This window comes from Sapajus apella, unplaced genomic scaffold (assembly GCF_009761245.1).
Source record: "Sapajus apella isolate SASKATOON/1434 unplaced genomic scaffold, GSC_monkey_1.0 scaffold41, whole genome shotgun sequence".
NCBI classification, from domain to species: Eukaryota; Metazoa; Chordata; class Mammalia; order Primates; family Cebidae; genus Sapajus; species Sapajus apella.
The window spans coordinates 5,482,049-5,495,354 of NW_022436981.1; the positions used below are offsets into that span (position 1 = coordinate 5,482,049).

Genomic DNA, 13,306 nt, shown 5'->3' on the forward strand with positions numbered 1-13,306 from the left:
ATAAATGCGAATAGATACGAGGAATACAATACTATGGCTAAGTGTCTAGGACATGAAAATAACTTAGACTCTTAACTGTAGTATTGTATCCTTCACACCTATTCACCAAAAATTCCATTAAGTGAAAACTTTCTATACAGCAGATGCTGTTGACCCTCATCTCCCTCAGAATAAATGGTGAAGTGTTTTCAATGGCATAACAGTCCTTCCACTCTTCCCTGCCTCCAACCTGCTCTCTGCCCTCCCCAGCTTCATCTGTGACCCTATTTCCTATTACTCTCTCCCTCTGTCATTGAAGTCGGACATTCTGGCCTCCTTGGTGTTCTTGGAATACTCCAGTGATACTCCAACTTCAGAACTTGTGCCCTTGCATTTTCATGTGCCCAGTATGCCCATTACCCACGTGGCTTTTGTGACTCACTCTTTTGACTTCTCCTTGTCTTCACTCAAATGTTGTCTTCTCCCAAGTTCTTTCCTGGCTAGCCTTTCTAAAATTGCAACCCTATCCATCACACCCTTATAATTTTCTTATCTCTCCATGCGGGCAGAGGTGTTTTTTTGTTTTTTGTTTTTTGGGTTTTTTTTTTATGTAAAAGTAATGATTTAATGACTATAAGCTAGGCAAAGCAATAGAATTGTGCTTCTTTTGCAAACTGGGGACAATGAAATGTTTAGCTACAATTTTCCCATACAAACATGAAACAATGTTCAATAGAATAAACACCCTCACAAATAACTGATGGGTGATGAACACACACCAAGTTCGATCAAAGCAAAAAAACTAACAATTGTTGGGGTTATTCATATGTTAAATTCAACATGCTTGCTCTATGTAAAAATACCTGTAGAAGCCCATAATAAATAGATTCTATTTCCAGACAAAGCAGAGAAGGCATATTCCATTGATAATTGCAAAAGCAACTCTTAAATTTGAAATTACTGCTATACCACATATTAAAATAATTTTAGATAAAATGCCTTCTTTCAGCAATTTGCTGGTTTATTTAAAAATTTTTGAATTACAGTGATCAATATGCAATTTAAAAATACATTAATTCCATCACAACCAATGGAAAATTAACACATTATTTCCATATTTCTCAATTAAGTTTTTCTTTACTGCAAAAATTTTTAAGTAAACGTGTATTATTGGAGAAAAGTCAGTATTATAACGATGAGCCAATTGCTTCTAATGGAATTTAGAATTAGATATCCACATTAAAAATATTCTATGCTGGTAAGCAAGGTTCAACATAGGTTATGGGTATCTACAAAGGTAGAACCAGTTGGAGAATTTTAATAATCATTTCTGAATGCATGAAACACAATATTTCTTTATAGCATTTATAAATATATCATACAATACTGTTTCCTGTTATGTCGTATACCAATATGGCATTGTACAACAAGCATAATGCCATCTGATTCTTACAAAAGAGAATCATTTAAACAAGCCTGTAAAATAAACGGTAGTACCCGCTTTTAGGCATACAGCTTGTAAAACTGAAGTTTACTTTTCTTTGATCGGTTTTGCATAGCAACAGAGAAGTAAAAATCAAACAGGAATCAAAATGGCTAAATATGCAAGAAATCGTTATTCACAGTGAATGGCTACATAGAATACATTATTCTATGCATATTCTTTCCATTGGTTGAATTTCAAGATAAAAAGCACTTGTTTTCTACAGGTTCACAAAACAGCATAATAACAAGAACAATCAAGGAGAATGTAACGTAGGTGTTAGCTGAGATTAAGAAACTACGGCTCAGTGCTTACGTCCACTGCAGAATATTTCCAAATCCAAACAATGGTTACAGAAGCCATTTTCCGTCTTTCCTAACACAGAGATTAAAGTCTTGACTGCCTTCCAAGAAACCAATTCTTTATAATGACAATCTTTCTTTTCAATTAACATCCATAGGAGTATCACATGTAGTCCATCTTTTATAGCCAAATTTAATGTCACTACAAAAGAAAGCAAATTGGACAATAGTCACATGTATTAGCATCTATAAGACTGTAACGGCATGAAGATATCTATATAAATCAGGGGTTTTAAATTTTTTTTCTTAACAGTCTCAGGTATCAACCAGAAGAAGTTGCTGATGACCCGTTTACTGATGAGTTTTGAGGCCTATTGGCAAAAGAAGATTAGTGGTTACCACTGGGGTGTTACTGGTTCCATTCACAGTACTGGAAATATGAGGACGCTGTGGATAAGGAGACTGCACTGGAGTACTGGGGCTAGGAAAGGTAGCGGGAACACCTCCTGCTGGGCTGTTGGTCTCGTCACCCCCAGAGTCACTTTCCAGTTCTCCAGCATTTATCAGTCCATCTCTCTGGTGACTGATCTTCCTTCTTTTACAAGTAGGTCATACTCTGTATTTCAAAGGTAGGGGACCATTCCTTCTCTAGGTATAAATGTAGGCAATTTCCATTAGTGTATAATAATCCTTTAAAGGTTCCTCCTCATACATGACATCAATCTGGAAAGTATTAGGTATTTCCATTTTACCTCTGAGAAACTTTCTTAAGTGCATCGTAGCCATTGCTGCTGGGCTTCGTAAATATCTTTTATCATTCACCTCCTCCTTAGATTTCCCTTTGTCTTTGTTTACTTTCCAATCCAATCTGTTCTGGTCAAAGAATTCAATGGATAAGCTTATTATCTCATCATCAGATAGCATTCTCTCAACTTGTCCTTCTCAGGAAACATGCTGCCCTTCTTGTGGAAGGGTAGACAGGACCTGTTCATGTTTACTGGAATGTGAACAGAGTAGACCCTGGTAACCCCATTGCTTCACCACAACCAGGTGGGAAATTGGTCCCACCCCCTGACTGGGGGAATCCTTTGAGATCCTTCATTCTTCTGTTACCATCCTGCGGCACATCTAACACTCCATGGTGTTCAATAAATGCTGGCTCATGAGCTAATGATCTAATTATTAATGACTCTGGTCAATGTAGAGGCTTTACTCCAGAGTTCTTTGCAAGACTGTGGGCATTGTACCTTGTTGGTAATTAGATTATGCCCTGGGGATCTCTGGGTGAAAGTAGGCCTGTCTCAAATGTCATGTGTCAGAATTCTAATTATAAAAATCCATAATTGGCTGCCTCTTTAAGAACAACGAGAATAATGGCTTATCTGCGCCAAGAAGGATCTACAAGAGGAACACAAACAAGAAAGTGTTGCTGTAGGGAAGTGAAATTTTTAAATGTCTTGGGAAAACCTGGTGCTGTGGTGCACTGGACTAAACCCTGCAATGCGAAAACCAAGCTGGGAGCAAGGCTCATCAATGCTTATGCAAAAACTCTCAGGGAAAGCACTCTAAATCCTAAATCTAATGTTGGCTCCCCCAGGATGCTGGGGAAGTTTGAGGATAATCACCTGTGACACTCAGGCTTTCCTTGAGACACAATTTTAAACCACTGACCTTAGTTCTGAGCTGGATGGATGCCAAAATTAAATTTCTGCTCGGTTGGAGCCAAATCCTTTCCTTGCTGTCTCTCAAGTCAGTTGGCAATATTTGCTTTGAGTTCTTTTTCCCACTTACACAGAATTAATGTAGGGTCATTTTGAAGTCTTTCCCCCTTTGGGCTGGAAGTGTTGAGGAAAGCAATGTATGCTGTTTAGGTCCCAGGTGACACCTTTTTGTTCATGTGTCTGCTTTGTTTTTGGCTTCCTTTGAAGGCCTGTCCACTTTATGTAGAGACGAAGTCTATATTAGGGTACACATCAATTCCAGAAGTATTTATTGCCTAATCACCCTCGGTTGAGTCCTCTGTTAAATGCTGAAGGAGGTGAGGCTAGGAGAGGAGGTGTAGAGGTTACAGAGGGTGTGTGCGATGGAGGAAAGAACACAGGCTCTGGAGTGAGACTCTGGCTTTTAATCCTGGCCTCGTTACAGATCAGCAGTGAGAACTTGGGCAAGTCATATACACACAGTAAGCCTCTGTTTCGCCAACTAGAAAACTGGAGTAATAATTCCAAATCTGAGAGAATTATACTTGTAAACAGATTCAAAATTATATATATTTCTATGATTGCATAAAATATAACAGTAAACAGCCACAAATGCAACACATAAGAATAAAATAAGTTATCATTTTTTGCAATGTATTGTTAGTCCTTAATCTCTAGAAGCTGACAGTTGAGACAGGAAAATAAACCTCATATGCATGAAACAATTAGAGAATAGCAGAGGACAAATGATCAGATTCAAAAACAGAAGGAAAGAAGGCACAAGTTTCAAAATACATGTGTAAGGTAATAAGTGCTGTGAGCAATAAGAAATCACATCATAATTTCTGCCTAGCAAGTTTTTTCCCATCATCTATCATCCAAGCCTCAATGCTTATGTAATTAGAAAATGCAGGGAGTTTTGTTCTCTCTTGGGTAAGCATGTCTAATTTAAGTTCCATTGCATTCCAGATCACATGAAATCAACATATAAATGAAAAGCTGTTTGCATTTCTGAGATGAGATGGAACTTTTGACTTTTCTACTTGAAGAAACAGTATCACTGTCACTCTGCTAAAAACTCAAAAAGAAAAGGTATTCCCCCCCGCTCATTGACCATAAAATCAAAAAGGCAGGGAGAATCATGCCTCAAGTTTGATTAAGGAATAGTCTGATTTGTTAATAAAATTGCTATCAGTAGTTAAAATAACGTATATGCATGTATATATAATATGTAAATGTAATAATGTACATGTATCTGTACATAAATAACATACATATGTAACAGTAATAAGGGCCGGGCGCAGTGGTTCACACCTGTAATGCCAGCACTTTGGGAGGCCGAGGCGGGTGGATCACGAGGTCAAGAGATCGAGACCATCCTGGTCAACATGGTGAAACCCTGTCTCTACTAAAAATACAAAAAATTAGCTGGGCATGGTGGCGCGTGCCTGTAATCCCAGCTACTCAGGAGGTTGAGGCAGGAGAATTGCCTGAATCCAGGAGGTGGAGGTTGCGGTGAGCCGAGATTGCACCATTGCACTCCAGCCTGGGTAACAAGAGCAAAACTCTGTCTCAAAAAAAAAAAAAAAAAAAAAGTAATATATATTTGTAATAGTAACATATGTAATAATGTATATATAAGAGTAATATGTGCATGTATGCATACATAATAGTATGATCATGTACCAACTATCATCAATGACCAATCTATTTAAACTCCACACTATAACTTTCTGCACATGTGAGGTCTTTTACGGTCAGTGAGCCTCTAAATGTAAAAATAGCATGTGTGAGGCCCCACCTATGGTTGTTAGAGCTCCAGGAAACAGGTGGCATGTGAGTCAAATTAAGATATTTAAGGCACAACTGTCCCCCATAAAGTGAACATTTTTAGTTTTCTGACTTGAAATGTGGATATTTTCAACCTTTTAATTCTAGGCTGCCTTACTGTCATCTCCATGGTGCAGCACACACCCCATGAATAAGGCCTGTTTCATCCAAGAAAAACAACCCTCGACCATCCACTTCCATTCTCACCTGGGGCAAACCAGTTGGCCTATCTTTGACTGACTTCAACACATCAAAATGTGCACAATGGTCATTGTGCATACTGAAAGACCTAAAATGTTCATTAAAAAACTAATTAAAACTTAATAACACTACCCTACCTGAGGTAAACTCTTAAAACCAGTTTCTGGTCAATGACATACCTGTGTCAAATGGTTTTGTAATCAAATTCTTTCCATATCATGCTAACACAGCTTGAAGAGTTTAATTAATGATCATTTTGAATTCTTTCATGAAGACAGAGTGTTTTTTTCTAAAGCATTTATGATACCAGGAATTTTTTTTTTTTTTTTTTTTAGACAGGGTCTTGCTCTATTGTGCAAACAGTGATGTGATCACAGCTCCTTGGGGCCTCAACCTTCCAGGCTCAAGTGATCCTTCTGTCTCAGCCTCAAGTAGCTGGAACTACAGGCATGTGCCACCATGCCTGGCTAATTTTTTGTGATTTTTGGAGAGGCAGGGTTTTGTCATGTTGCCTAGGCTGATCTCAAACTCCTGGGCTCAAGCTGTCCACCCACCTTGACCTCCAAATGTGCTGGGATTACAGTCATGAGCCACCGCACCTGACCCAATGTCAGGATTTTAAATAGAAATTTTCCCTTCCAGGCAGCTTTGACAAATCATACATTTTTTTTTTCCCTCTAAGATGAGCTTATGTTGGCTGTGATCTCAATCCCACTGATACAGTACTCCTTTTTTAAGGACACAGATTAATTGGAGGTGGGGAAAAGTGTTGGTGTGTAAAGGAAAAACATTTTCTTTTTATATAATTATTGAGTAACTTGGAAAGCATTGTAGAAATCATCCAGGTCTCTGTAAAATCCGTGGGCTAGATTGAATTTCCTTTTTGTTTCCGCCAACTTTAGTGTTCGATGAACACTAAAAGCTGTCATTCACTCAACTTTGAACTCCTGCTGAACAGTCACCAGGTCTTACTCGTCTTCGTATTTCCAAAGCCCTTTCCAAGGCCTGGCACACAGTAGGACCTCATTACTTGTTTGTTAATGAATGAATAAATCATCCTGTATGCTTTGTATGCTTCATTTCAGTGCTTTCTGATTATAGCAAGAATCCTATGTTGCCATTGATGGCTCACAATTCCATTCTTCAGCATCACAAAATCAGACCATAAAATTTTCCTATTTCATGTTTTATTCTGTGGCTACAGGGTACAAACACACACTATTTATCAGTGCCAATGATTTTATTGAGGTGGATCCGTTTGTTCATTCATTTAATAAATATATACAGAACACCTACTGGGCACTTGTGCTGCAATGCTGAACAAGACAAAGTTCCCTATATCAAGGAACTTATATATTGAAGAAGAGAGACAAGTAAACATAAAATAGTATGAGTGCTATAAAGGATAAGTACAACAAGCTGTGAGAACAGAAGAGTAGCTGACCTGGTCTGAGAAATTCAGGAAATGTTTCCCAAAGGAAGTAGTAGATTCAAACCTTAAGGTTAAGAGTAAGGTGGGTGAAAGTGGGGAGGGGCCAGACAGCATAGAGGGCAGTGAGAACTTCAGATCCCAGAGTGGATGTTTATTTAGAAGGCAATAAAGGACCCTTAGGAGAGGCCAAGCTGGGGATGCAATTTGTGTTTTAGAAATATCTTTCTAACTGCAGTTAGAAAAGTAGAAAGGGGCAAGACCAGAGGCCAGGAGAAGTCTAAAAAGTGACAGTGAAGGTAAAGGCACTGGCAGCAGACGTAAAGAGAATTAGATGAATTCTAGATATATTGAGGAAGAAATTGAATTGATATATATGGTATGGGAATGATGCAGGAAAGAAGACATAAATTCTGATACCTGCTTTGAGAAATTGAGTGGATAGTTGTGTCATCTGCTAGGATAAGAAACACCTTCTAAGGCAGTAGCACTTTGGGAAGGAAGGAAAGCAATGATAAATTCTGTAGAGTTCCTAAATCATACCCAAGATGAGCTGCCTAGCCATGCTGTGGTCTGAATGTTTGTGTCCCTCAACATTCATATGTTGAAGCCTAATTCCCAATGTGATGCTATTTGACAGGGAGGCCTTTCAAAGATAAATAGATAGTGAGGGGTGAGCCCTCATTAATGAGATTGGTGTCTCTATAAAAAGAAACACAGATGCCTGCCATGGTGGCTCACATTGCAATTCCAGCCCTTTGGGAGGCTAAGATGCAAGGATCACTTAAGGCCAGGAGTTTGTGATCAACCTGGGCAATATAGGGAGACCTCATCTCTACAAATAACAATTTCAAAAAATTAGTCAGGTATGGTGGTGCATGCCCATGTCCCAGCTACTCAGGAGGCTGAGACAGGAGGATCACCTGAGACTGGGAAGTCAAGGCTGCAATGAGCCATGATCACCTCACTGCACTCCAGCCTGGGCAACAGAGAGAGACTCTGTCTCAAAAAAAGAGAGAGAGAGAGACAAGACAGATGATTTCTGTTTCCACCATGTGAGGATACGACAGGAAGGTGATCATCTGCAAGCCAGGAGACAGGTCCTAATGATCTTGGACTTCCCAGTATCCAGAACTGTGAAAAATAAATTTACATTGTTCAAGCCACCTACTCTATGGTATTTTTTTATAGTAACCCAAAATAACTAAGACAAATAGTTATTTGGTGATATAAATCTGTATCTCAGGAAAGAGTTTTGCACTGAAATTATATGACTGACTGTTATCAACATATAGATACTGAAACTATTTAAAATGAATGTCCCAAGGGAAATAAGGTGGCAGAAAAATACTAAGAAATGCTAATCTTTAAGACACATTCAAATATTTTGCTTACTAATTAATATCACCAACTCCGTCTCCATTCCTAAGGACCAAATACGTTCTAGGTCATAGAGATTTACTATGGTGCAGATGTGACCCCCAAAGTTCGCCTGTTGGTAACTTGATCCCCAATGTGGAGATGTTGAGAGGGGAGATCTTTAAGAGGTGATTAGGTCATGAGGGCTCTACCCTCATGAATTTTTTATTGCCATTATCACGAGGGGGGGGTTGTTATCACAGTAGCAGGTTCCTTATAAAATAATGAGTTTGACCCCTTTCTCTCTCTTTTGTCCTCTCTTTGTCCTTTGCCATGTAATGACATAGCAAAAAGACCTTTACTAGATTCAGGGGCCTCAGTCTTGGACTTCATAACCTCCAGAACTGTGAGCCAATAAATTTTTGTTCATTATAAATTGCCCAGTCTGTGGTAATTGGTTACAGCAGAAAAAAAAAAAAAAATAGGTGAGGATAGGTTCTAACAAGGCACTTTCTATGGTGATCCTACCTAGGAGCTCTGTGGAGAGACAGAGCCAGGCCTACGTCACTTAAGAATGTCTTACATAAATTCTCAGTTACTCAACTGAAATGATTTACAAATTTTGCTTTATCATATGAGTATAGAGAGGAGCGAGTTAATTATTAAACATGTGGGTGCCTAATACATGTTCCTAAGCTTCCTCAAGAATATTTTTATAGATTGCATTGAGTACCACAGACAGGAGGTCCATGAGAATCCATCTAGGATAGAGATGCCTTATATCTGTTACTAAGCAGTTATTAAGGGGACACAGCACAATGCTTTGCTTTCACCGTCTCCCACAAATCACACACACACAACATAAGAGGGAGGAGCAGGTGGAGCAGATGGCAGCCATGATGGTATCAGCAAGAGCAATACCTGCCAAGAAAAAAAATTTTTAAAGCACTTAAATTTATGATTTAAAAAAACTGAAATCAAGAGCTTTTGGCATCATACTCGAGTCGTGTTTGTATGATGTCGCAGCAGGTCATAAATGCTGGTTTCAGAAGTATCTCTGTAAACAGGGTTGGTCGGAAATACATAACTAAGCAAATAAAACCTCCTTTTATAATTTTATAAAACCCTGGGGACATTGTAGTTATTTTTATTCTTGTTTTGTTTTATATAATCTGGAGTGTCCCAGAGCTATTACGATCCCATCTGTTGAAACCCTCGAAGTTTGTTGTCAACCTTAGAACAAATATTTTGATTTACTAAGGAACTTAAATCAGATAAGAGATTCTGGGGAATGTAGAATCATCCAAAAATTGTTATCTTAAGATATTCAGTTATTTTCTTAGTCATGCATCTTCCACAAACTGCATGTTTTGCAAAGCTAACTTTCCAAACACTTCAGTTCTGGGTGTATAATAAATCCCTAAGATTTGACATCTTGGTAAAAAATAGACATGTGGATTAATGGCAGATAACAGGGTCCCCAAAATAGAATAACACATCCTGCTTTAAAATTTCTCAAAGTTTTGAACTCTTTGAATTTTAGCAGGAATCCAGATATTATACATTGGCCCAGGATAATTTTGTAGATAATTTTTAACATAAACACAAATTCAGTACTTTATCATTGTAGTAGAATGTTCTAAAAAAGTTAGGCTCTTTCTTTTTAAGTGTTGAATGTACATGTTGTTTTAAGTATGTTACATTTATTAACCCATTCAGTCCTCACCTTCAGTCCTATAAAGTGGGCACTATCTATTACTAGCCCCATTTTTCAGATGAGAAAACTGAGACTCAGAGAGGCAAGCCAATTTGCCAAAGGTTAACAGGTAAGAAATAGTAGTGTTTAAAATCCAGCTCCAAAGCTACATGCTTAGCCACTGTCACACTAGAGGCAAAATTTCCCCCATGTTGTCCACAGACCCCATATATCAGAGCTTATTAAAAAGTCCCAATTCCTTGGGAAAACTATCTCTTCATGCTCTGAATCTCATATGCCTAGGTTTGAAACTTAGGGGTCAGCAGAATGACCTTTAGAGCTTGTTAAAAATGCAAGCACGGGACATTAAATTTTTGAAGGCTTGATGGTGAGACTGGTGGAAAGCTCCCAAAGTTTTCCTGTTTTTGACTGCCCCTTTTGTATTGGAAAAGAGGTTTATTAGATCTTTGGGGTGTACAGAGTATAGGAAAAGTCCAGCTCTGGATGACGGAACAGGGTTGCTCAGCTGCACTGCATAGTAATGAAGTCTGTCTTTATTATGAAAGGAGTTGCAGCTCTGAAGATCTGTTTTTGTGGGGGTGAGGGATGAGGCAGAACAAAAGAACTATCAAGAGTTCTGATGTCCAGGCAGGGGGGTTATGTTCAACCATACTCCTGCTAAAGGAAGATATACTGAACCCTAGAACATGGTGGTGTAAGCTTCAAGAGGGAGACCGTCTATGGGCACACTGTGGAGAGGTCTGGAGGACGCACTCTGAAAGAGTTGTCACAACTGTCTAATTATACACTGATTCATTTTATCTCTATTATTGGATTCTTAGTTCTATTATCTTTCTAACATTTTTTAGTAGTTGCCCTATATAGCTTCAACATCGCTATCTACCTTCAAACAACATATTACTTCATGTGTAATGTCAAAACCTTACAACACATTGCTTCCAATTCCTTTTTCCCATCATTTGTGCTATTGTTTTCATATATTTTACTTTTATGTATATTATAAACAACATACTACATTCTTGTCATTTTTACTTTAGATAACCAATTATCTTTTAGAATAATTATAATTTTAAAAGTCTTATTTTTGCCTTTATTTTTTACCATTACTGGTGCTCTTTATTCTTTGTGCAGATTTTCAGTTTCCAACTGAAACTATATCCTTCTGCCTGAAGAACATCCTTTAATATTTCTATAGCACAAGTAAGCTGGCAATTAATTTACTCAGTTTTGTTTGTCTGAAAAGACTTTATTTGGCTTTCATTTTTAAAAGACGTTTTCTCTGAGTATATCATTTCAGGTTGGTGGATTTTCTCTTTGAGTGTACTAAAGATCTATTAAGTTCAAATTTGCCTAATTTCTTTTTTTTTTTTTGGACGGAGTTTCGGTCTTGTTTCCCAGGCTGGAGTGCAATGGCGCGATCTCGGCTCACCGCAACCTCCGCCTCCTGGGTTCAGGCAATTCTCCTGCCTCAGCCTCCTGAGTAGCTGGGATTACAGGCACGCACCACCATGCCCAGCTAATTTTTTTGTATTTTTAGTAGAGACGGGGTTTCACCGTGTTGACCAGGATGGTCTCGATCTCTTGACCTCGTGATCCACCCGCCTCGGCCTCCCAAAGTGCTAGGATTACAGGCTTGAGCCACCGCTCCCGGCCCCTAATTTCTTATGAAATGACACCGGTAAGTTTTATCATCACTCCACTGTATGCAATATATCTTATCTTCTCACTACTTTCAAGATTTTCACATTATCTTCGGTTTTCAGTAGTTTAATTTGTATCTTATCTAGATGTAAGCTTTGGTCTCTTTTTCGTTTTTTGTTTTATTTTATTATTTTATTATTTTTATTTTACATTGTCAACCACTATCTTTTCAAGTATTTCTTATACCTCTCTTTCTCTTTCACTCTCTCTCTCACACACACACACACACACACACACATACACACACATACACACACACACACACACACACACACACACACACACACCCCTCTCCCTTCTCTTCATTCTCTTTCTTCTCCTTCTGGAATTCCAATTATGTATACATCAGACAACTTAGATCTTTTTAGTTTTCTTTTTTTCTTTTATTCTCTTGCGTTTCAATTTGCATTATTTCTATTGGACTGTCTTCAAATCCACGGATTCTTCTTCAACTTTGTCATGTCTATTGATAAGCCTATTTATTTTTGATATCATATTTTTTTCTTCTAACATTTCAATTTGACTTTTTCTTACCTCTTTTCGGAGAAAGTTTTGTTGCAACAGCTACCCCCATGGTGACAAATGAGAGTATATATTTGTGAGAGTGTGGGTTTTGAATTTGTTTTTTATTTATTTATTTTTGGTAGGGGTGGTGGGGAATTATTACAAACCCAGGAGAGAAATGTGTCTGTGTTTGTTTGTGTGTGTGTGTGTATGTATTTGTTCAGTGTGTTTCAATAAATTACTGTCAGCTTTAAAAATACTTGTTTTATCTCAAATTTGGCTAGTAGAAGCCCCTTCAAACTAGGTACTATATACTTCTGAAAGGACACAAGTCTTTGATAACTTACCCCACTTCCTGGCCCAACAAAATGTCTCAGGCTCCCTTTGTATATTTCCATTTTGGACTCAAAAGCTGAAAACTCCTTATAATAGAGAATGGAAGTTAGGGATTAAAAACCTGGGCCTTGGTCTGGGCACAGTGGCTCAGTTCTGTAATCCCAGCACTTTGAGAGGCCAAAGTGGGAGATTGAGCCCAGGAGTTCAAGGTTACAGTGAGCTGTGATTATACCATTGCACTCCAGCCTGGGTAAAAGACCCAGTTTCAAAAACAAACAAACAAAAAGTAGGCTATATGTATAATTCACTGACTCAATTGTCATTGCTTGTGGCTCTTTTCAGTGATCTCAGTGAGAGAATATATGTTGCTATTCTTTAGCATTATTAAATTATACATTTGTCTAACCCTATAAGCAAAATAGATTCAAAAAATATTACTACTAACAAAAACATTACCAATAAACTTTAATGTATCTGTGCCATTCTTTATGTCTTTAGAACACATCCCATTAGGGGCAGATAACTGGAATATTATGTTTTAAAAGTTATAAAAATATTTCTCTTTTCAGAGTCATTATGTTAACAACTTGTCGTATAGTTAGGGTTTTTTCCGGCTTTTAAAATTATTTGTTTGTTTATGTATGAGAAAGGGTCTTGCTCTGTCACTCAGGCTGGAGTGCAGTGGTGCAATCATAGCTCACAGCAGCCTTGAACTACTGGGCTCAAGTGATCCACTTCTGCCTCCACAGTATCCGGAAATACAGG

The 13,306-nt window shown here is 38.1% G+C and overlaps 1 pseudogene; it reads right to left on the reverse strand.

The window, feature by feature from the left end:
- Positions 1–2,071: 2,071 nt before the first annotated feature.
- On the reverse strand, positions 2,072–12,275 carry LOC116565662 (annotated as a pseudogene).
- Between the last annotated feature and the right edge of the window lie 1,031 nt (positions 12,276–13,306).